The sequence below is a fragment of the Crocodylus porosus genome, unplaced genomic scaffold (genome assembly GCF_001723895.1).
Source record: "Crocodylus porosus isolate Cpor-Errol unplaced genomic scaffold, CroPor_comp1, whole genome shotgun sequence".
Classification (NCBI taxonomy): domain Eukaryota; kingdom Metazoa; phylum Chordata; order Crocodylia; family Crocodylidae; genus Crocodylus; species Crocodylus porosus.
In genome coordinates this window covers 104,775,252-104,799,259 of record NW_017728886.1, presented here as the reverse complement: position 1 = coordinate 104,799,259, position 24,008 = coordinate 104,775,252, and positions in this window count along the sequence as shown.

Here is a 24,008-nt window from a genome sequence, read left to right as displayed (position 1 = left end):
GTGCATAGTCATAATTCCTTACTCCTGAACTAGTTATATCTTCATTTTATCTATAGTATAAACATGGGGCTATAATTTATTTTCTATTTGATTTGCAGAGATGGGGCATGGATATGGGAGGGAGAAATGTGGGGATCAGGGTGGGGAAAGGGGTTTAGGGGAGGGGAGAGGATGGGATGAAGATAGGTTACCAGTGCAGGGAACAGTGGTAAGAGAAGAAAGAGCAGAGGAGGGAAGGAAACTGTTTCTATGTGAGACGCTGACTGCACAGTAGCTCATTACTACTGCACAGTCAGCGTCACCTAAAAGACATTCAGCAACACTACTGCACAGTAACTCCGGTTACTGCACAGTCATTTGGTATTTGTGCATGCAAGTACTAAATGACTGCACAGTAACAACTGTACAGTCAGTGTCTCATGTAGGCGCAGCCAGTATGAAGTTCTGTGGATAGGGAGACTGAAAATGGACAGCTATCAAAATTTTAACATGAGCATTAGCTCTTCGATGCATTTTATGTGCACCCTAGGAATGTAATATATTATCATGCCACACTATCTGAGATAATTGACTTTGGGAAATGAGTCACAGAAACAAGGCTGTGAAATGGTTTAAAATCTTGAGGCTGTATTAGCATTACATTATCTGGAGAGGATAGAGCTTGTCTTCACATTCTTCAGCATTCTCAACTGAGACATGGTATGGTAATTGCCTTAGGTCAACAGATCCAACCAGACAATCAGCTCTATTTTTTTTCTTGGCTGCAAATGTGTAAGATTTACCAGACCAAGCTAGAGAAGCTCAGAAGTTCATAGCTAGTGCAGTAAGTACAAATAGTTTACTCCCTGTATATACTCCAGCCCATTGTATGAAAGCTTATATAAATTTTATAAGGAACCATGTTGCTTTACATCATGTAAGGATCCTGAGGGATTATGTCAGTTCACATAATTCGATGTTATACTTGCATTGTCCCCTTTCAGGGCAATAAGACATCTTAGAATTCCCAATTATCTCTGAGTCTGATCAAAATATCTGGAATTGCTTCCGAGTCTAAATCCCTATGAAACATTTTAAAAATCAGTTTCTAACTGAAGCATGTTTTTGGTTAAATGTAAACACCTAATTAAACATGTTTCAATACTATAACTTAAGCATAATGTGTATGAAAACAAGTCTATCTCAAAACATTGTGCCTGATATTGTAAAATTATAGCAGCAGAGGAATGTGATATATGATCAAAATGCATTTCATAATATTCTTGCTATTCAGTGAGTCACAGAACTTTCTAAATAAGCCCTCTCCCTTCCACTTCCTACCCCCCACCCTCACGCCCAACCCCGGCCACTTTCAGTGAAGAATCGAAACCAAAAACTGGGTGAAACCACAGGTGCAAATGTAAAGGTTAACAAATACCATTTCTAAAGTAAGCCTCCACTTGTATGTGCCCAGATTTCCATAAGCCTGAGCAAGGGCTGTTATGAAGGTTCACATACCTTTAATGCTCTAGCTCTGCTGGGTGAAGACTCTTAATACTTGCAAACGTGTATGTGCTAATCTATAGAAGGAGCCCAGCCTGGCATCTTAAAAATGCAGAGCCTGAGCACAGGTGTTCCCTGCTGTTTGCCTGTACAGGTGAAAGCAGAATGCAGAAACAGGGGCCCTGGAGAAGACCTTTATACAAATTTATTCTTAAATATTATTTAGTATTAAAATATTTGCATTTAGATTTGACTTTTAGGGGGAGAACAAACATCTGCTTCTCCCCCCTTCTATTCTCAGCTTATTTTGAGGCCTGTAATTCACACATGCAGAAGCCTGCCAAAATGTTAACACCTGGATTTTATGTCAAAGGCTGAGATTCAGAATTCTGAATACTCCTATAGGTATATCATATCAATTATCAAAATCTAAAGTTACTCGTTTTTGGCATTGCATTTGAGTAATATATCACATAAGAGAAAAGAGCAGGCTTACAGTTTCACAGCCTTCTTTTTAACTGATGCAGCAAGAGACTTTGGAAGCGTATTTCTGAACCTCCATGGAAATCTTCCGAGGAAATAGAATAGCCTCCTACTTAGCCCATCCTGGTAGAAAATAAAACATACCATGTAAGCTATCACACTAAGGGTTACTATTAGGGACCGACTCAAATCATGGTTTTGCATTTTTCAAAGAAACTCATGATTTTCACAGAAAATCGTGGTTTTTACATTTCTCACAGCTGCTGGCACACAGAGAAGGAGCCAAAATGGCAGCTACCCCCCCCCCTTCCTCCGCTGATTGGCAGAGAGGGCCACCCATTGTATGGCCCCACCCTCTCCACCAATCAGTGGTGAGGGGTGGAACCACATGAATGGTAGTTGTCTTGGCCAATCAGCAGCAAGGGATGGGGCCAACTAAAGGGCACAAAAGGACCACAAAAATGGCAGTGGATGCCACAACTGGCCCGCTAAATCACCTGCCTGCCTCCTCAGTTTTAGTAGGTTCCTAGTTATTATTAGTTCGGCTGTTAGTGTGACATTGTCTGACTTTCATAGTGTTAGCTAGTAAAGCTTGAACCTTAGAATTAAAACTATAATTCCATCCTGGAAGCATTTTGAAGTCCATGCAGAGGTAAACATTCCAATATTTTTCCATGTGATAAAGACTGAAATATTTCAAGAACAACAAGCATTTGAAATTCATAGTCACATCTAGATGTGAACAACATTGTGGGTAAGTAGAGCCATTCAAAAAGCCCAAGCCTGAATTGATTCAATCTTTGCCAGTTAGTCTAACCTGCACAGTTTGAACTGAGAAGCAGGTGAACAGACATTCACTTCTGATTCCGGAAATGCAGCCACAGTGCAGTGGCTCAGGTTAGAAGCTGGGGGATGCTAGAGCAAGCCCTCCCTTGTCTTTGGCAGTGGCAAGAAGGCTGGAAGGAAGCTGAGCTAGGGAGGCGGAGCATGACCAGGCTCCCCGACAAGCTTAGTGTGATTGGTGAGGGGTTTAAAACCCCATCCTGGCCTGCACAGTCCCCAGCTGGGGTGTGCCTGGAGGGCTAAGGGGACAGCAGCTCTTGCCAGGTGTTCCCAGTCCCCCCACCTCTGCTCACTGCAGGGAAGTTCGACCTTCCCTTTTCCCTGAGTGGGCACTACTGAATTCGCTTGGACTGAGAGACTGAGAAGTACTTCTGGTCCACTTCTGGGTTCACCACTGAGCATGTGGAAGGCCCCCCACCCCGCACTCCTGTGGGACGCTCCATGCGCCCCAGCATTGCAGCATTCACAAGCCGCACTGGTACCTCGAAGTATGTAGAAAAAACATTTAAAGCTGTGTCTGTGTCCAAATTGCTGATTCTATGAATTTGGATTCAGCCAAATCAAATAAGGGACAGTGATCCAAATCAACAAATCAAATCCCTGTCCCTGATTTGGACCAAATCTGGATCTGAATCAACTAGGGCCTGCTTCACACATTCCTAATAGATAGGTCTTCACAGAGCTGGGGCAAATTGGGTGGCATGCTCTGTCTATGTGGTCTTCTGAGGGGAGCACCTTGACATGGGCACATGCTGGAAGCAATATGAGTCCCTTCTGTGACCCCTGAGCAAACAGTGTCCTAGGACATTGATTTCTTCTGTCACACCACACTCCAATTCTATGCTCTTAGAAACACACAAGACTTTTGTACAGTTATGTAGCATGTCATATAAGAACTATGAGCCTTTAAAGGGTGTAGAGTCAGAACACATTGAAATTGTTGTATAATTTATATCTTCAGGAAAAAGATACCCTGAACAATCTGTGGCCTGTTTTATGATTGCCATCTTGCTCTTTTGAATAAAGCGGTTATGTTTGATTGTGCTAGCTAGGCAAACTTATAATAATTGGAAACAGCCCTGCTAAACACTGTCCTATTATTACTGCCTAGTCCCCTTGAGAAAGCTCCTAGGGAGAACATCTGCCCTTTATAGAAAAGCTGCAGTTATTAGTTCCAATAACTTGGCTAAATAAATATTTGCCGTATCAGAATATACAGAAAAAATTAATATGCATGGACCTAAATGACCTCAAGTAGATTACCAGTTTTTGCCAATTAACATGCAAATAAACAGGATAAGGAAGTCAAGGATACTGCCTCACAAAGTATACATTGTTCATTTATTTTGACAAACATAGTTTAATATCAGTTACAAATGATCATATTCCCAGCATAGTGTGGTGGTGCAGCATGCTTTGTAAAAGTAAAAAATGCTTAGTAATAATGAATTGATTACAAGGGAAGAACAAAAAGCCCACACTTTAGATTCAGAAAATTTGTAAGAAAAATTGCCATTTAAACTTTCCTTCGAAAATGGAAATTTTTTTTCCACTGGAATTTTTGTTTAAAAAATAAGCACAAATTTTCATGTCATTTCAAAACATAACAAAGGGGCAGGGAAGGGTTAGGTAGAGAGGTTTCTTTCTGGTAGTCCATTGTTGAAAAGGTTAAAAACATAAATAAATATATATTTCTCTCCCTCTTCACAACTTTTTTCATATCCAACCCCTTTTCCAGTGTTCTCTGGACTATCGGGTAGTTATGACATTTTGGACAAAGCAACTGCTCTGGGCTTCTTTTAAACAATGTGCAGTATGTATAAAACGCTGATTTTGTAGAAGTGATGTGGTACTGCAGAGTAGTGACGGCATGTAAATGAAAATTACTGTTTTTATTTATTACTGGGTTTGCAGATGAAAAACATAAGCATTTTGGGAGATTTCGTCTGAAATTTAAATATATGTATACATTCCCCTTGTCAAAACACTTTCTTAAAACACATCACTCTTTAAGCATATCTGGGTCTGAATAGTTCTGAACTTTCTTTGGGTGAGAACTGCAATTTTGCTAATACACACATGATTAACCTTTGAACATCGCTTCCATCCCTGTTTCATTAATTTTTTGTCCCCCAGAACTAGTTGTTATGCCTCTAGCGGCTTCCCTGATTAAGGAAGACTTATAATTTTCCTGGTGGACCTAGCCCTTTTTTTCTCTTGGTGTAATGAGCTGGCCTGTCTCTGACAGTAACAGGAGTGGATGTTTTAGAGCAGTGGTTTTCAACCTGTGATATGCCAACCCCTGGGGGCCCACAGATTGTCTAAAGGGAACAGGCAGTGGAAGGGGGGGCTAATGGGCTTAGCTCCCCCAAACACAGGGCAGCAGTCGAGTCACAAGGTAGCCCAGCCACAGGCTACCAGCAGCTGCAGCTAGGGTAGGGAGGGGCGCACGCACAGCAGTGAAGGAAAGAGTGGGACTGGGGCTGGGGCAGGCACTGCACAGCCAGGATGGGGCACAGGACTGAGCCACAAGTGGCTTGTCTGAGGGGCACAGCTCCTGCTGCTATGCACACCCCAGGAGGCACTGGGGGGGCATGTGCCCTGGATTTGCACAGGGCGATGTTGGGCTGGGGCAGGGCAGAACCAAGCTCTTGACTGTAGGGGGACTGGGCTGAGCTGGGCTGCGCTCAGGCCAGGCAGTAGCAGCACTGGGAGATGGGGTTACGGGGGGGGAGCTGCAGCCACCCCAAAATCCACCATAGTCCCCCCCAACCCTCCCCCCACTTAGCTCTGCCCACTCCGAGCACAGTGCAGGCCAGCGCTCCCACCCCAGGAAGAGCCCGTCCCCAGCCTGCAGCCTGCAGTCTACCCTCACCCCATGCACAGATCCCAGGCACACAGCCCCTATGCCCTCCTGGAGTGCATGCAGTAGCAGGAACCATGACCCTCTCCCCATGCCAGGGTCCCCCCAAAAAAGCCACTTGTGGCTCTGTCCAGTGCCCCACCCCAGCTGTGCTGGGCCTGCCCCTGCTCCAGCCCCACTCCCTCCCTCACCACCATGAGTAGATCAAGGTCCCAGCAGTGAGGTAGGGAACAGGGCACAGGCAGGAGCAGGGGCTGGGGTGAGTGGGTCCCTCCTGTTCCCCACTCCCTTCCTCACTGCTGGGGCCCTTCCTCCTCCCCCCACCCCTTCCCCTAGACTTATCTGCTGGGGGTCTGTATATATGCATGTACGTGCATGCTCAGCCCCCACAAATATTTTTTTCTCCCTCCACCTATGCTAAGGGGTCCATGAAAGATAACTATGTTCAATCACAAGTGTGTGAATACCCACACTTACAATTCAAAAGGGATCCATACCTCCATTTGAAATTTCCAAAGGGGTCCACACCTCCATTAGAATTTCATGGGTCCTCATATGAAAAAAAGGTTGAAAACCATGGTTTTAGAGCAAAAACATTGAACTGGATACATCTAGATTGATCTATTCCCTATTCATTACTCTCCCTGCATCCACCATTATAGGTTTAGAGATGCCAGAGAAAACATTTCCAACCTTTCTCTTCAACAGCCATTAATAGATCTTTTATCTGTGAATTTGTCTAGTTTCTTTTTAAACCTGGCTATGCTATCTGCTACTATAACCTCCTGTGGCAATGAGTTCCACAAGTTAACTACATCTTGTATACAAAGTATTTTCTCTTGTTAGTTTTAAACCTATCTTCTATTAGTTTCAGTGGCTGGCCCCTTGTTTTAGTATTCTGGAACTTAGTAAGACATAAAGGTGATACTCCTGAGACAGAAGATGTCAGTTACTGAAACAATTTCTATTTTGTTTTAAGAAATTTTAAAATAAAGCAAAGGATTTTACAGTACCCCAGTACCCTGAATACCCCCAATATATATAAAAAAAACTTTGTCTTTCTAATGTAGCTCAGAAATGAGCTACATTGTCTGTAGTTTATGCTACATCAGATAGCCAAAGTGACAGCAGCCTTAAATATTAATTATCATGAGTATTATATGAGCTTCCAAAATGCATGTAGGGTTGTATGAACCTGCATAGCAAGAGAGAGTTTAGGCCCTAAAAAGATCAGTGTTTAAAGCATAGAAGGCAGGGCAGCGTACGTCTTTGCGTGTGGACACAGAAGCACTTGGAGCACTTACAAAAGGGGAATATTTCAGAAGGGCAGCAGCTGGGACATTGTAATTGTTGTGTGTGAACGAGCTGAGAACAATTCAAATGCAACAAAACAGCTCCAGCTTTAACACTCCTTGATTCAGGAGCAGATCTGCCACACTTAGGATGCTTGCAGATGTAAAAAATAAATATATATATAAATGGCGCTTTAATTTAAATATGGCACATCCCCCTGCTGAGCCCCATGCATGCTCATAAGAGGCAGCGCATTACTTCAGCCCAGCTCATCCGACATCTGTAAAGATTGGGAGTTTTAGTAGGGCTTTTTGGGATGGGAGTCCAGGAAAGGTGATCATTTCTAAAGTAAGCGATCCTTCGGGCACAGAGGGAGACTATCCCAGTATGAGGGGAAAGGAGCCAAAAAACCTCTTTGGCTAAACAGGGAAATCCAGTGCAGCCTAAAGGCAAAAAAGAAGGCATATAGGCAGTGGAAGCAGGGGGAAGATACCAAGGAGGAGTATACCTACTTGGCCTGCACTTGCAGGGAGGCAGTTAGAAAAGCCAAAGCAGCTACAGGTCTGAGGCTGGCAACACAAATTAAAGACAACAAAAATCTGTTTTTAGGTATGTAGGGAGTAAAAGGAAGGCACTCATGGTGCTCAGATCACGTCCTGGAGGACTGGAAAAGGGCCAAAGTGGTCCGTATTTTCAAGAAGGGGAGGAAGCAGGATCCAAGTAATTATAGGCCAGTCAATCTCACCTCCAGCCTTGGAAAGGTCTTTGAAAAGATTATGAAAGATCATATTTGTGGGAGTCCAGCAGGAAAAATAATGCAGCAGGGAAACCAGCATGGATTTGTAGCAGGTAGATCATGCCTGACCAATCTGGTTTCATTTTATGACAGGGCCACAAAATGCTTAGACATAGGAGTAGAGATGGATGTCATTTTCTTGGATTTTAGCAAGGCCTTGGATATAGTATCTCATCCCATTCTCATAAATAAATTAAGAGGCTGTGACATAGATGCTTACACGGTCTGGTGGGTGGCAAATTGGCTTAGCAGTCACACCCAGAGAGTGGTAGTAGATGGGTCAGTATTGACCTGGAAGGATGTGGGTAGTGGGGTCCCGCAGGGTTCGGTCCTTGGACCTGTACTCTTCAATATCTTCATCAGTGATTTGGATGCGTGTGTGAAGTGTACTCAGTCCAAGTTTGTGGATGATACTAAATTATGGGGTGAAGTACACACTCCGGAGGGTAGGGAACAATTGCAGGCAGACCTGAACAGGTTAGAAAAGTGTGCAGGACACAGTAGGATGCAGTACAAGAAGGACAAGTGCAAAGTGCTGCACCTAGGGCGCAAAAATATCCAGCACACCTACTGGCTAGGAAGTGACCCTCTCAGCAGCACAGAAGCAGTAAGGGATCTCGGAGTCATAGTGGACTCCAAGATGAACATGAATCATCAGTGAGACAAAATCATCAGCAAAGCTAATCACACTTTATCATGCATCACCAGATGCATAACAAATAGATCCAAGGAGGTGATACTTCCCCTCTATTCAACATTGGTCAAACCGCAGTTGGAGCCACTCATATGGTTAGGGGCTTATAGGACAAGCCCTATGAGGAGAGACTGAAGGACCTGGACCTCTTCAACCTCCACAAGAGAAGGCTGAGAGGTGATCTTGTGGCTGCCTACAAATTCATTAGGGGTTCACAGCAAGAGATGGGAGATGCTCTGTTCACCAGGGCACCTCTTGGGGTAACAAGGAACAATGATCACAAAGTGACAGACAGTGGATTTAAGCTAGATATCAGGAAAAATTTCTTCACGGTAAGGATGGCAAAAATTTGGAATGGGCTTCCAAGGGAGGCAGTGCTCTCCCCTACCTCGGGGATCTTTAAAAAAGGCTGGATAGGCATCTGGCTGGGATCATATGACCCCAGCACTCTTTCCTGCCTATGCAGGAGGTCGGACTCAATGATCTGTTGAGGTCCCTTCCAACCCTAACGTCTATGACCCTATGAAACTAAAACTCTTTTGAGGAATTTTAGTTTGCTGCCCCTACAGCTGCAGAGCAAAGCACTGGGCTCCGCGCGGCTCTGTGGCTCTGTGTCGCAGGGCACTTCAGTGCTCTGCTCCTATAAAGAGGTACAGGTGCCAGTTGTCGGGGCAACTGCAGTTGGTCAGCTGACCAGAAGGGGGCAGGGCCTGACCTATATATATATAATCCAGGCTGAGGCCAGGGAAGCAGTTCTCTGCTAGCAGCCAAGGAAGAGGGAGCTCTGCTGGAGTAAGTAGAGTAGAGAAGCCTGATGGTCTGAGCAGCTTCTGTTCAAGGATACTGGGTGGAGAAAGCCCTGGTAGGGATTTGAATGATGGTTAGCCAGATGGCTTAGATTTTATGTTATAGCTCAGGAGCTTGAGTTTTCTGTTTGTAGTTTTATAAAACTGGAGGACTGGGTGAGGGTACTAGGGGTTGGAGGAAGCCTCATAGGGGCTCCATGGTAGTGTGGGGACCCCAGTGCCAGAGGTCCCCAGCCCTGAGAAGGAGCACAGAGGATTGGGGGGCAGGTAAGGCTGAGGCTGCCTGAGCCCCACAGGAAATTTAAGACCTGAGGAGGGAATTTGGGGGCCAGGCATGGCTACAGCTACCTGAGCCCCAGTTGCGTGAAGCCCCAGAGTGGGCACTTGCTTTAAGATCTGAAGAGGGGATTTGGGGGTCAGGCACTGCTACTCCTTGATTGATTAAGCCCCAGTGCAGGCACGTGTGAGAAGCACCAGAGCAGGCAGCTCGTGACAAGCCAGGGAGCGCCAGTGCGGTTGCAGAAAGGAAATCAACCAAACAACATCTGGGACATCTGCGAGGCTTGGGGTGTGGTACCGGGGTGGTTGGAGCCATGCATAGCCCATAAGTCTGGAGTGCACCAAGTCAATCAATACAGAACAGGGGCTAGGATAAACCAGAGCACCGTGTCTAAGGGGACAAAAGGCAGCCTCCCTTATAAAATACCTAACATCAAAGACATGGCGGGTGAGAACGAGGGTGCTTTATCTCAAACTTGGCACAGTAGGGGGCATTAGGAGAGATCACGGCCACTCCTAGGACCCTGCACCGTGACACCCTATATGAAGCCCATACAGGCAACCTGGCAGCAGCCTGGGAAGGCAGGCTCTGCCCAAGAAAAACGGCGAGCCTGATCTCTCTTTTTTTTCCCCACCGCCGAGCCTGGCTGCCTGCCTGTGCTGAACAGGGAGGCAGTACTTCCCTCCGCAGCAGTACTGCCCCCCGGGGCCACCCAAGCTGGGTGCCTGTGAGCGGGTGCTGCTTGGGTGGAGGCCACCGCTGCTGTGGAGAGAAACACCAGGCTGCCCTGCTGCTGGCAGCTTGCCCTCTGTTACCTGCCTCTCTGGTGGGGAAGTCAGCAGGGTGTGTGCATGACATGGGGGTTTAATCAGCCCTAAATTGAAGCAGCATTTTTAAAACCCACTGCTTCAATTTAGGGCCCCTGTTTTGTCTACACACAGACTTACCTAATAACTGATTGAATCAGCTTACCTAAAAGCACTAAAAACTCCTGCTAAAGCACCTGATCTTTACAAATGCTGCAGAGCTGGGTTAAAGTAATGCACAACTTCTGCTTCTTTGTGATTTTTAATGTCTGCAAGCAGCGTTAATTGTTTTCAATTAGCTCACATATAAAAATTACAATATCCCAGCTGCTGCCCTTTTAAAATGTTCCCCTTTGTAAGGGCTCCAAGTGCTCCTGCATCCATATCCTTAGAGACTAACTGGTTTAGAGAGGTATAAGCTTTCATAGGCAACAGCCTGTTTTATCAGATGCTATGAAACATGTTTAAGATGTATGTAAACCGCCCCCCCTCGATATTCAAACAATCTATGAATCGATGAAACTCAAAACATTCTGCTGGTTGTTTTCAAAAGCCTGTGGAACTCCAAAGAAATGGATTTTAGATGAGACCCCTGCTGTTGCAGTTAGATACAGTGATTAGAGCTTCTTTAGCACTGTATTGCTGTGTAAAAGGGATAAACAATTGCAACCTAAATGCCTTATAAATACAGTAGTATATTTTTCTATTAGCGTTGTTTATGGCTACTAAAATATTTCTCTTTAATAGACTTGTTGGCTAGTAATGTTTTAAATTAATGTCTTGTATTGATCATTAAATAAAAGACTGGAGGCCAAAGTAGTTGTGCCTAATTAAGTAACTATTATTGGCCCAGTAATGGGATATGTGAAGCATTTTATCTGAGGCCTTTGCAGATTGTTAATTTAAATGGATGGCTTAGAGATAAACCAGTTAGAGTTAATCAACTGAGTAAAACTATACGGAGACCATGTAAGCATCATTTTTATGCTAATAATAGCGTTGTGAGCTACAACTACTATAGAATATAGTAATAATTAATAGAGTTCATGAGTAACTAATTTGTGAGAAAACTGGACCTAAGCTATTCATGATTTGAATTTCTCTAGTGTAATGGTCTGAAAAAAAATTAGAGTAATGAAAAAGATTGATTTATAGCAACAGATATGGGTTTTTTTGAATCTGTAAACCTGTCTTTTAAGTATTTGAAGTCAATATAAGAAGCAGCTTAAGAGGGAACATAGAATCTATGAAGGGTGCATAAAAACATGGTATCCTACCTATGATCACACACAGCTTGCTTTAAGCCATGTGATCATAGACCAGAAGCAGCAGATGCAGACATCCTCCAGTGTCAGGAGCCATATGGGGAACCCGATGCAAGTAACTTGAGGTGGGGGAGGGGTGGGCAGGATCAGGGGAACTGGTGAGCCCTCAGAAGGGTTTGACTGGTCCAAAGGGGTTGATGGGATTGAGGGTTTGGTGAGTGTTCGGGGAGTGTTGCCTGTCTGGAGATGTGGGCACTGGGGGACTAGAAGCAGCTGTGTCAGGGTTTTGGGGGCAGGAGGAGCATACCCCTGGAGTGAGGAGAAGAAAATGAGCTTTCACAGCTCTAGGATTGTGCTTCTAATATGTACAGATGTTCACTTAATCAAGTTAACCCATTCCCAGTCTTAGCTTAGTTCACTTACTTAGGCAAACTAAGATCAGGCCCACCATTTTTTTGGCCCAATTTAAACCCCCCAAACATTCTCACAGATGGGCATGTTAGATTGACTTAACCCTTGTTAGGTCAATTTAAATGTAACATCTGCATGTACCCAAAGAGGTTTTGGTACAGATTGGGTGCTTGTATACATGACAAAAATTGCCCTTTTTGTGGTTTAACTGCATTAGCTTTCATGTATTGGTTTTTGGAGATTTAAATGTCTTCTTTGTGATTCAAAATAAAACACATCCTGATGTATTTTACTTTGGATGATCACAAATTAAACTGATGCATCCATGGATCCATCATATGAAAACAGAAATTCGCTCCATGATGTGTAATGAGCCCCTTTGTCCACCAGATATTACTTCAAATGACAGATAGGAGAAAAAGAGGATATTATTAGGTACTGCAATTTTTAAGTACTTGGATGTAATGTGTTTTTTGGAGACTGGGTGTTTCACGCCAGGTGTTGTGGTCCACCCAGCCCAACATGAATCAATCTTCTGCTCACCTGTACAGACAACGGCGGCCACCCACCCCTGCCCCACTCCCCCACCCCAGCCATACCCTGGCCAGGATGACAAAAGCACCATCACCCCATAATCTGCCCCTGGTTCTGTCCAGGAATGAAGATTTGCTTGGCTGCCTAAAGTCGGGGGAGGGGAGCACATTCATTTGCTTTCAGAGCAAAAGGCACCCTTCTCATCACAGGATTTTAGCCTGTTCCTCCACACACAAACTCACCCCACAGTCAGACCACTGGCAGCAGGTAGCCCTTAATGAGAACAGCACCATCAACCCATAATATGCCTCTGATTCATTCCAGGAATGAAGAACTGCTTGGGTGCCTAAAGGGGGCACCCTAGACTGCTTTCATTTGCCCTTCAGAGTGAATGGAGCCTGCCCTTTCACAGAACTGATGCAGCCCATAGACACCGTAGATTTCATAGACATTAGGGTTGGAATGGACCTCAGAAGATCATCAAGTCCAGCCCCTTGCCCCACAGGTGCCCAGCCATGTTTCATAATTTTTTTCCCTTGTGCTGGCTGCCACTCCAGTCATGATTGCACAGGCTCAACCCACTGTCAGACCCATGGGTGCTTTTGCAATGGCAGCAGACAGCCCTTGCTGACAATGTCACCATCAGTAGGGTTACCATATTTCCAGTTCCAAAAAAGGGTGCCCTGGCCCTATGCATTTCATTGCCCCTCACTCCCAAGCCACAACCCCTAAGACCTGCTGCCTCCCCTCATTCCTGACCCAGGGACCCCTGGCCCTGCCAGTGCCCCTCATTCCCAACCCACAATACCCTGCCTCCCATGCCAACCCTCTCTAATGGTGCAAACAGCTGTTGATTTGGCAGTGATAAGAAAAAAACAGGGAGCCTGACTTGATGACCTCCTCATGGCCCACATTGAAAGAAATGAAATTTTAAAAAGTGTTTTTACATAATTAACTGTAACAGGCTTGCCTTTTGGAGCTTGGGTTGAGTTCCAGGCTTGAAATCTTGCTGTTTTGATTGGTAGAGCTCATTCCCCAATCAGGAGGCAGCAAGAGGAGTTCAGTCACACCCCTTTCCTGAGGGGAAGGAGAGAGAAATTCCCCCTCCCCTGCATGGACCTGATGGAAGCCTGCAACACTCAGGCCTGGAAGACTTCAGGGACAGAGCCCCGGAGCATGTAAAGGGAGCTGCATGCTCAGCATGAGAAAAAAAAAAACAAACACATCCAGGAGAGAGAAGAGTGGGATTTAGAAGAGCTGAGGAGAGCTGCTCAGCAGGGTGAAGCAGTAGCCCAGAAGCACCCCTGAAGACTTCCATCAGCGGGAAACAACAAATGGCTCCAGCAGCTAGGCTCTCGGCATGCAGCACGGCACACAGCATCCTAGACCTTTGGAGCTGCATGAGGTGGCTCAGGTCTGCAACCTCTGGCATGCAGCCAGAGACACAGTGCACAGGACAGTGCACAGAGTAGGACCTTTGGAGCGCTTGGGCAGCTCAGGTCCTCAACCCCTGGAACAAGGCTGGGAGCTCAATGCAGGAGGCACTGCATGGAGGGTACAGGAGCAGACCGAGCCCAGTGCTGCACAAGGCAGCCCAGGCCTCTGACCCATAGCAAAAGGTTGAGTCCAGAGAGCCAAATGGTGATTGGGCTACTGAGCCAGCAGACAGGGCTGAGCCACAGGCCCCAGAAGCCCTGTATAGCAGAGCCCTGTTCCAGGGGACAGTGACTCCCCCTCCCCCCCGAAACCCACCGCAGGCAAGAGCCTGGAGCAGAGGATGAGAACCACCTTCGAGGCCTGAAAACCATGAGTTGCAGGGAAAAGAGGATTCCTAGGGGGGAGGGGAGTCTCCCCTGCTTAGTTAAGGGGAGATCCCACTGAGAGAGGCCCCCTAAAGTTACAGGCGAAGAACTTGTTAACGATTTCGGCTTTCTTGTCTGGCGTAGCCACAAGATTACCATTTGAGTCTAACAGGGGCCCTACATTACCTGGTGCCCACTTCTTACTCCCAATGTATTTGAATACAGTTATATTAAAATACAGTGGTTTCACATCAACCACTATAAAAGTGCCTTGGACTCAACAAGATTGAACAGAAATAATTTGAAGCTAAATTTCATATTTGTATCTATTTTTTCTTAACTACATTTAAATTAGAAGAGCTTTTGGGGGGGAAAAAAGCATAGGCTAACGAAAGTAAAATTTAAGATTGCTAAATTATCCTCCTCCTATTCCATGTTATGTTACTGAGGTAGTTAGAAACATATGTTTAGAAGGATCTCAAGCATCATCCAGTCCAACCCTCTGCACATATTCATAATATGCTATTCTTAACATTCCTGACCATCCTGGATAGTAGCTTACCTAGCATCTTCTTGAATTTACTCCAATGAAAGAGATTCCACAACTTCCCTAGACAGATCATTCCACTGTCTTACTATTCTGACAATAAGAAAGTGGGTTTGGGGATTTAATCTAAAACTGTTTTGCTGTAGTTTAAACACATTGCTTCATGTTCTGCCCACCACAGCAAGAATAAACAGTTGTTCTGCCTCTTCTTTATGGCAGCCTTTTATCTGGAAGCTGATACTGTGCTTTGCAGTATCTGGAAGCATTCCTTCCCATACTAAGTCACATAATCAAATCTAGGCTAACTGGCTAATGCTGTGTCAAAGTGAATACAAGAATATCAAAAACAATTGATACCCTGCTGAACATGACCCAAACAATGGATTATTTTTATGTTCAATTTATACTGGAAGAAAGAACAAAAATATCTTTAAAGTGGGGATGAAATATTAAATACACCATCCCTTCAGCTTCCATAGAAAATGTAATTGTAGTTATTGTAAAAATGCTTGTCTGGTCCCCAGAAGTGAGTAAGTGAAGAATGCAAAGGTTTGGTTTGATACGTTCTTGCATACATCTGAAATAGCAATAAAAGTCTCTAGTTTTATAAACAGAAATTTGACAGAAATTTATAACCAGGTGTTTAAGAAGAAGACATTTCAAAGTCGTTCATGTGTATGCATTGGATCAATCAACCCAGTAGAATGAGGCCTGGACATTTACAATTGCATCTCCTGGGCGTTTTCATGATCAGAGCGTATTTAAAACAAATTATGAAGTGAGGGGAAATAGAAGAGAGGTCAAGCCAAATATTGTGCTGATCTGACAGTGTTCTTTGAAATACCAGTCAGGACAGTGTTGAACTAATATAGCCGAAGAATGCCAGAGAGATGCAGATGTATTTGAAATATCTTCTTTATAAACACCTCTCTGGACAAGCCATCAGCTGAGTGTGTTGTTTAATGGCACCTCATCTAGTCTGACATGGATTTAAAGGTTAGCATTTCCAAGAAAATTCCAGCCCTTATGCAGAACCTTATCTGTTTGATTAGAAACTGTCCCTGTTTGCTTGGAGAGCTCAAGCATGTGTTTTGTCCATGTTACCCTTAGATTTTTATGCAAACCTGATGTGCTTCTTGACTAACATTTGTAAATGTAAGAATCTGCCTTCCTCTTTCCCACCTATAAGTTTTATTTAGTTGGGGGCATTGTTTACAATCCTCACTAATAGGACCAACTATTGGATGAATCATGTTGCTGGAAAGCAGGAGAAGTGGGTTGACACCAGTTTTGTACTATCTTAGTTCACAACTAGGGACATAGGCGACTGGTGTGTCCTGAGTTTGCAGGGGCACCTGCAGAAGCTGGCGGCGGTGGCAGGGCTGGCGAGCACCTGCAGAAGCCGCTGGCAGCATCAGCGGCGGTGGCGGCAGGGCTGGCGAGCACCTGCAGAAGCCGCTGGCATCAGCAGCAGGGACAGGGCTGGCGAGCACCTGTGGAAGCCGCCAGCGGTGTTGGCCGTGGAAACAGGGCTGGCGGGCACCTGCAGAAGCTGCTGACAGCGTCAGCAATGGAGGATGGCCCTGTCAGGGGGCATGTGCCCCTCTGTGCACTTTCTACCAGTCACCTATGACTAGGGATTAGTCTAATGGTTCATTAAAGGATCTGAAACCTAAATCAAATTTCTCCCTGGCAGGTCCTGTGAACCAATCATAGGGTTTTCCTCCTCCAGACCCACTGGGAAGGACCAGACTGCTGTATTAGGGGGGCAGTAATAAAGACTGCATGGCCCTGGGGGACAGACATATTACAATAACCACAAGATGGCTACATGTATCTCTGTTTCACTCACACCACAGGTTCTTGCCCTTTTCCAGTAAACTTCCCTTTTGATCTTCCAATTCATGGTCTCATAGCTTCCAAAGTTATAATATACCCTGCCTGCTGTTAAGTATGTATAGGATTGTGTGATCAGCCTCCCCTGCTCCAAAAAGCTCTTTATGTCAGATGAAAAAGTGAATGACTACAGACCTCTACTTACTTCACTGGGGGGAGAAAAGGAAGAAATATGTCCTTACCAGTCTTCTACTTACTTGTATTGCTACTTACCCTCCTACTTCTTGTAGCCAGGTACAGACATTACATTTCTACTAGTGTAAGTTATCAGAAACTGGTCTATACCCATAACAGAACAGAAGTCTAGCACACAATGCTGGTTTATACCTGTAACAGAACAGAAGTTTAGTATACAGTAAGCACATTTACACAAAACAGTACAGCACAGTAACAATGACCATAGGCAGATTAACACATGCGCCAGTGGGGCCCAGGCCCAAGGATCTCTACCAGTCAGGGACCCCCAGATGCCTAGGTTTTCCCCACATGCCTGGGGGGGGGGGGGGGCACCTAATGCATAGGTTCAATACTGCCAGATATACAATAATTATTCTTCAATTTTGACCCAGTTCTTATTCACTCACTGGCCAGTTACAGTGTGCAATATAAAGCAAAGAAGACTTATTTGCATGCTTATTTGCATAGCACACACTGGAAAATATGCAAACATATAGGCAAATAAGTCCTCTTATTTACTTTATACTGCTCATTTACTTTCTATTGCAAAGAACAACATTTTTTGCAGCTATTTACTTGGTGTAATAAAAGATATTGCCTCTACCCAAAGAATTTGTCAGCCATATTGTTCACCGTAACTGCAGTGGGTGATTGAGAACTGGGACACACACCTCTGCTACAGGAGCAGTAGTAGCAAGAGGAGAAAGGGTTTTCTTCTCCTTTCCAGGGGCCCCAAAAAGTCTTAATCCATCCCTGGCAATGAGATACTGCACTGTAGCTGGTAGCATTGCCAGGCACAAACTATTAAAATGATGCTACTGTGCAGTAGCATCTAAAAATAACCATGCTGTGATAGTACTGCATAGTAATACTAGTTACTATGCAGTAATTTAGTACTTGGTTAAGTAAATATTGAATAGCTGCAAAGTAACAACTGCACAGTTTACTACTCATGTAGATATAGCCACATGCTGGTTTAAAAATGGTGGAACTTGGTCTAAGATCTGCACCCCCTACACCAAAAGGTGAATGTATGTTTTGTTTGCTACTGATCTAAACCATACGTCTTCCAGAAAATCACATAACGTCAATTGATTCTCCCTCATGCATTTTGACTATTTGTACCTTGCCTGTGAGAGCAGCAAGCAATAGTCACTCTGTGCTACCAGTTCACATGATAGGAAGTGAAGCCAGATGGTAGTCTTGCCAGCACTTGCTAAAGCTGTACAGGCAGAAGCTTCTTCTGTCAACTCTCCCTTTTTCAGCTACCCCTAAAGTAAAGAGAAGAAGAGATTTCAAAAGGCTAGTAGTGCCTTCTGGTTAAGTAAAACTAGGTATTATCCGGTTCACAGGGCTCCCAATGGGTCCAGATATTTGGTGGCAGGGAATAAGTAGCAGCATATTCTGGCCCCAAATGACATTTAATGACCTGAGTATATATATATAAAAAATACATGGCTAATGATGAGTATAAATGAATAACATGGATACACAAGAATAACATCAGAAAGGTTAAAGATGCAACATGAGCAAGGGACATAAAAGGCAGGAAAGGAAAGATTCTATAAATAATTTAGAAGTGAGAGGAAGACAAAGGAAAGCACACTTAACTTACTTAACAGGGAAGAAGAACAAATTAAGGATGACACAAGGAAGCCTGAAGTACTCAATACCTCCCTTGCTTCAATCTTCATGAAAAGGTTAATCTGACCACATACCTAACACAATTAATTTTAACAAGGGGACAGAAGCATAAGCCAGAACAGGGGAAAGACAGATTGAATAAAGATTTGGATGTATTCAAAGCTTCAAGTTCTGATGACAATCACCCTCAAGAGAATTTAAGGAAATAACCAAAGCAGTTTCTGAACCATTAAAAACCATTAACAATTATTTTTTAGAATTCATGGAAGTCCTACAGGGAGAGAGAATATAGCACCTATCTTTAAAAGGAGGACTTACAGAATTACAGACTGATCAGCTTAACTTGGATATTCACAAAGATACTAGAACAAATTATTAACCAATCAATCCATACACACCTGGAAGATAATAAAGTGAAATGTTATACTCAACATGGAACTGTTGAAAACTAATTGTGCCAAACCAAGCTAATTTCCTTTTTTGACTGGGTAAGTACCTGTCAAGGCATAATATTATATAGCCAGGGCCCCCACCAGCCTGGCATCTGTACTGCATGGCCATCAAAAAAACACAGGGGATACCATTGTCACCTATCACCAATATTCTGCCTTCACCCACCACATCTTGAAGGTTCTTATTTAATTAATTATTGGGAGTTCAACAATTCCACTGAGTCCGGCCATGAGGATTTTCTTTATGGTGTTCTTCCTCCCCTTACAACCCACCCTTACCACAACTAGTTAGATGGTACATGTCAGGGTCTTGATTTTTAGTGCTGTCTGGTTGTGCTACTTGCCAATGATCTCTATCACATCAGATGAGTGTATTCAGAAGTCTGAATTGATTTGTCCTGATTCCTAAAGTCCTTCCTCCTGGATCAGCCTACTCTAGGTCCACAGATCAACTGAATCATATCAAGTAATTGAACAAGTCCATAGGAATCATCAATTTAAATAAATTCACTCCTTCACTCAGGTGCCTATCAACTTATTTCAATTCATTCAGGATCTATATAACAATCAACTTAAATCAAATCTCTCCTCAGTACATATGTCCTTCAATTTTGATCATTTTACTAAAAGTAATGAAATTATTTACTTATAACAATTCAGCCCTCTTTCCTGGGCAGCTGAGTCCCATCAGGTTGGTTCCCCACAGGCACAGTAAGCCTCTCACATTGCAGTCCCATCGTGGCTTGGTTCCTCAGGGCTGGGCAAACAGAGACCCCACTGGGGAAGTTTCCCTATGGCCCTCTCCCCAGATGCAGCAAGAAAGAACAGCAAAAGAAAAGGATAAACCACCAACACAAAAAAAAAAAAAATGGGTTGTGCCTTTAACAGCCCCTTGACTCACTCTCTCTTCTGGTGCCACTGCATTCCTTGGCTGTCCAAATGACAGTGCTCCATTTCTAGGGCTTCAGTAGTGGTCCTCCAAAGACTCTCGATCTGCAGGCTCGCCCACTTCACCCACATAGGACCATGGGATACCACTGACCAGGAAGATCCCTAATGCTCCTTCCCCTGGTCCATCGCAGTCCTCTCTCTGTTGCCCCTCTCCAGGGCTGGAAATACAACTCTTTGGGTTCCACCCACCAATCCAGAGGGAGCAGGAACTCCAGAAGAATGCCCGGTGTCTTTTGTGCTCCAGCCGGAGTCGCCTCCACACTTGAGGGATGTATCTCTGCTGCAGGTAACTCAACCCCTTCCACCATGCTCAATCTCACTCTCTAACAGTAACCTAGTAGTAATGGGAAAGCAGCAGATGATAGAGCAAGGGTGGGGAATTATTTCAGCTGGAGGACAATTTAATGATTTTTGCTGAGCTGTCGAGAGCCACAAGGGTAGCCCCACCCCTTGACAGGTGCCCTGCCCCCTGATCACCATCTTGGGACCAGAAATCCCAACCCTAACCCCTGACCTTTGCCACTAGAAGTCCCTCCCCTTGCCCCCAAAAGTATTGCTTTAGGGAGAGGAGTTTGTCATCTTGGAACCGGGGAAAAAAATCATATACTAAAAATCAAAAATCTACTATATATTTTTTTTATTTTAATTGTATTTCAAAAAATATTTTGTCCTGATTTATGTGTTTTTGCATAGTGCATACAGAGGTGATTGCATAATAGCTCAAAATAATGTCTTACTCTTCTATATTGTGTGTGGGAGGTGTGTGGGGTGTGGTTGGGGGGGTGTAGGGAGCGTGGAGTTTGTGAAGGGGTATGGGTGGGTGTGAGGTGTGTGTGGCGGGGTCTGTAGGATGTGTGTGGAGTATATTGGTTGGTGTGGGCCCCCCCGCCAAATGTGCCCCACACTGGTACACAGCCCCTGCTGCTAGCGGCAGCAGCAGCAGCAGGTGGCAGGCCTTTGGGGTGCTTATGACCCATGGCAAGTAAAGCCCCTAGAAGCATGTGGCTCTAGGTGAATCCCAGGAGCTACACATGGCAGCATGGATCCAACCCAGGCTGCCCTGCTGCCATGCACTTCCACATCAGAGCAGGTTGGCTCCGTGCCAGCACGTGGGGCACCCAACACTGCCGGCAGGAGCTGCATGCTATCAGGCCAAGCCAGGGCAGGCTGGCTCCATGCCTTTGCATGGAGCTTTCAACACTCCAGCAGGGAGCTGCACATGGAGGCACGGAGCCTGCCTGGTCCAGCCCAGTGGCATGCACTCCCAGCCGCAGTGCCAGGAACCCCATGGGCAGGCATGGGCCCACCCAGCCGGATGGCATGCAGCTCCCAGTCCATGTGCCATCAGGCCAAGTGGGCTCCATGCCAGAATGTGTAACTCCCAGCAATCCTTCCAAAAGCCATGCACCATCAGGCTTGCCAGGCAGGCTTGGTTCCAGCATGTGGAGGTTTCAGCACTGAAGCTGGGAGCATGTGCCTCTGGGCTGGGCTAGGCTGGCTCCGTGCCTCCATATAGGGGTCCTGCAGGCAGGAGTTCCCCTCTCCACTCACCAGCTGTCCAGTTGCACCACTGCACTCTGTGCCTCCATGTGGAGCTCACAGCTGGAGTGCCAGGAGCCCCACTGAAATGAAAGCACAGAGCCCACCCAGTCCGATGGTCTGCAACCTCTGAAGGCCCATGCCTCCTGTTGGCTTTCAAAGGGGCAACTGGGGGCTGGTAATAATTGTTTTTTGGAGGGGCCCCACTGGCCATATTTTGCCCACCCCTGTAAAAGAGGTTGGCTTTAGTAAGGCTTTTGAAAAATGTCAGCTATTTAGAAAGAGTCTAAAGGACAGCAGCAAAAATGATATAAAGGGTACAGCAAGGATGATTTAGTTTGGGTGTTAAGACAAACTCTGCCCCTGACATACATTCATTTAATGGTGTCATGGGATCTGATCCCCAATCCCAACAATCATGCCTCCTGCTGTGCCATATATGGATCCATGGCAGGAGGTGTGATTTGGGAGCAGGGATCAGATCCCAATTGTGCCATTACTACTTGCCAACGCAGGTGGAACCAGCAATTTAACACACTGATCATAATTCCAGGCTCCCCCTGCACTGGCAAACTGAAAGCTGGGTGCCTGCAGCCCTGCACAGGGGCTGACAATCAGCTGATCATTAGCCCTGGCCTAGACAGCCCTATGCCCAGTTCCAGACCCAGAGCAGTCTGCTCTGGGGCTAGCAATCAGACTGAGTTTTGAGACCCCCCCTTTGCTCGAGTTGCTGATGCCCTGCGCCCTACAGCCATGCTGAAGTTTCTGTGTGGGGGTGTTTAAAGACCTTGTGGGGAAAGCCTCTGATGCCCCATACCACACTGCCCCCCAGAAGCTGTTAAGCACAGAGTTTAAACTCTCCAACATGGGAATCTCTTTGGCTATGCCCACTCACAGCCTCTGATCCTTCCCTGCCCTCCTTCACCAGGGCAGCCCCATGTCCAGTTGAATAACTGGGACTGCCCTGGGAGCAAGTGCCAAGAATCAAGTGGTTGTCTGCAACCCTCCTGAGGCAGTCCCTAGCATGTTGGAAACTAGGGCTGCCCCAGTCCAGTGCCAACAATATTGGCCCAGGGCTGTCCAGGACTGATGCCAATGTTCAGGTGATTATTGAGCATCAGCCCCAGAGAGCCCTGGTTTGTGGACCTGCCACACATTCAAATTAAGGCACCATACATGCTAGCCCTAAATATGTACTGCATTATATGTGGAATATTTTTATGCCTAGTTTCACATTTTATGGCACCTTAAATTGGGTTCATGTAGCACCCTTGCCATTTATACCATAATTAACACAATAATCATGGCATAAATATAATGTGGAGGGGGCCTAAGGATAAGTCAAAATAGGGAAATTGTTATCTTGGTTATGGTTTCCTTCATTAGCGGATTTTAAGAAATAACATGTATCAGTTATGCTCCAGGAATACTTAGCCCACCTCAGGATGAAGGGATAGACTAGACAAGGTCACTTCTGGCCCTATATTTCTTTGATTTTATGAAACTTATTTAATGTATAAAGCATTTAGCGATATTAAGGGCATGACCTAGAAATCAATATTGTATTCATTCTTTTGCACAAGTTTCTTCCATTGCTTTTGAGTCACTTATAAATATTGTGGTATGATACCTTCATACACATAGAATATTTAAGCTTCTGAAAATGATGATGCAGTGCCATTGTGAAGTGAGTGATCCATGTGTGTCAGTATAAAACTTGAGGATTTTTAATACTGCAGTAACATACTGTAGAAAAAGCTGTATTATCAGTACTGACACTTCTGCAAACAAGTTGCAAGATTATGGCAAATGATCATGATAATTTATTGCTGATACTCAGTTTAATGTTTTACAGTGTGAACAATCTTCCAGTTGCCTAAAGTATCAATTCAATTAAAAATGCATTTTCAACCAACTTCTGAATTTAAAATCATTTACAGGATGCTATAAATAGAAGCAGTTGAGGGAAGCATTGCTGTTGAATAAAATTGTATTATAAATCTGGTAGAAATTGTATTGTGAATCCAGTAGAAATGGAGCATATATTTAATTAAAGTAAACCTAATGTATTCCAAATGTTATGCTATCACAGGAATCGCATCCCCAGCTTCTACCTGGGGATCAGAAATATCCCTCTATAGTAGCTTTTTCACCTGACCTTCTAATCTAAAGCTTGTGTTCACTATTTTGTAGTCAGCATTTCTTCAAGTCAGCCTGTCACACACATGGGTCATGTTTTCCAAATGCCAGTGATAATCTGAAGCATGATCACCCAGTATGCCTTATCTTTAGAAAAGCAAGAGGTGGGGTCATTCTCCTGTGGTAAGAAAACAGAAACAAGTGTTCAACGTGACAAATCTTTTTTCTGGGATTTGGCTAGACATGCAAAAGCTTTAGTTATCAGAGCCTGTGTATTCCCCTCAGCTCAGACTCAGATCCTTCCT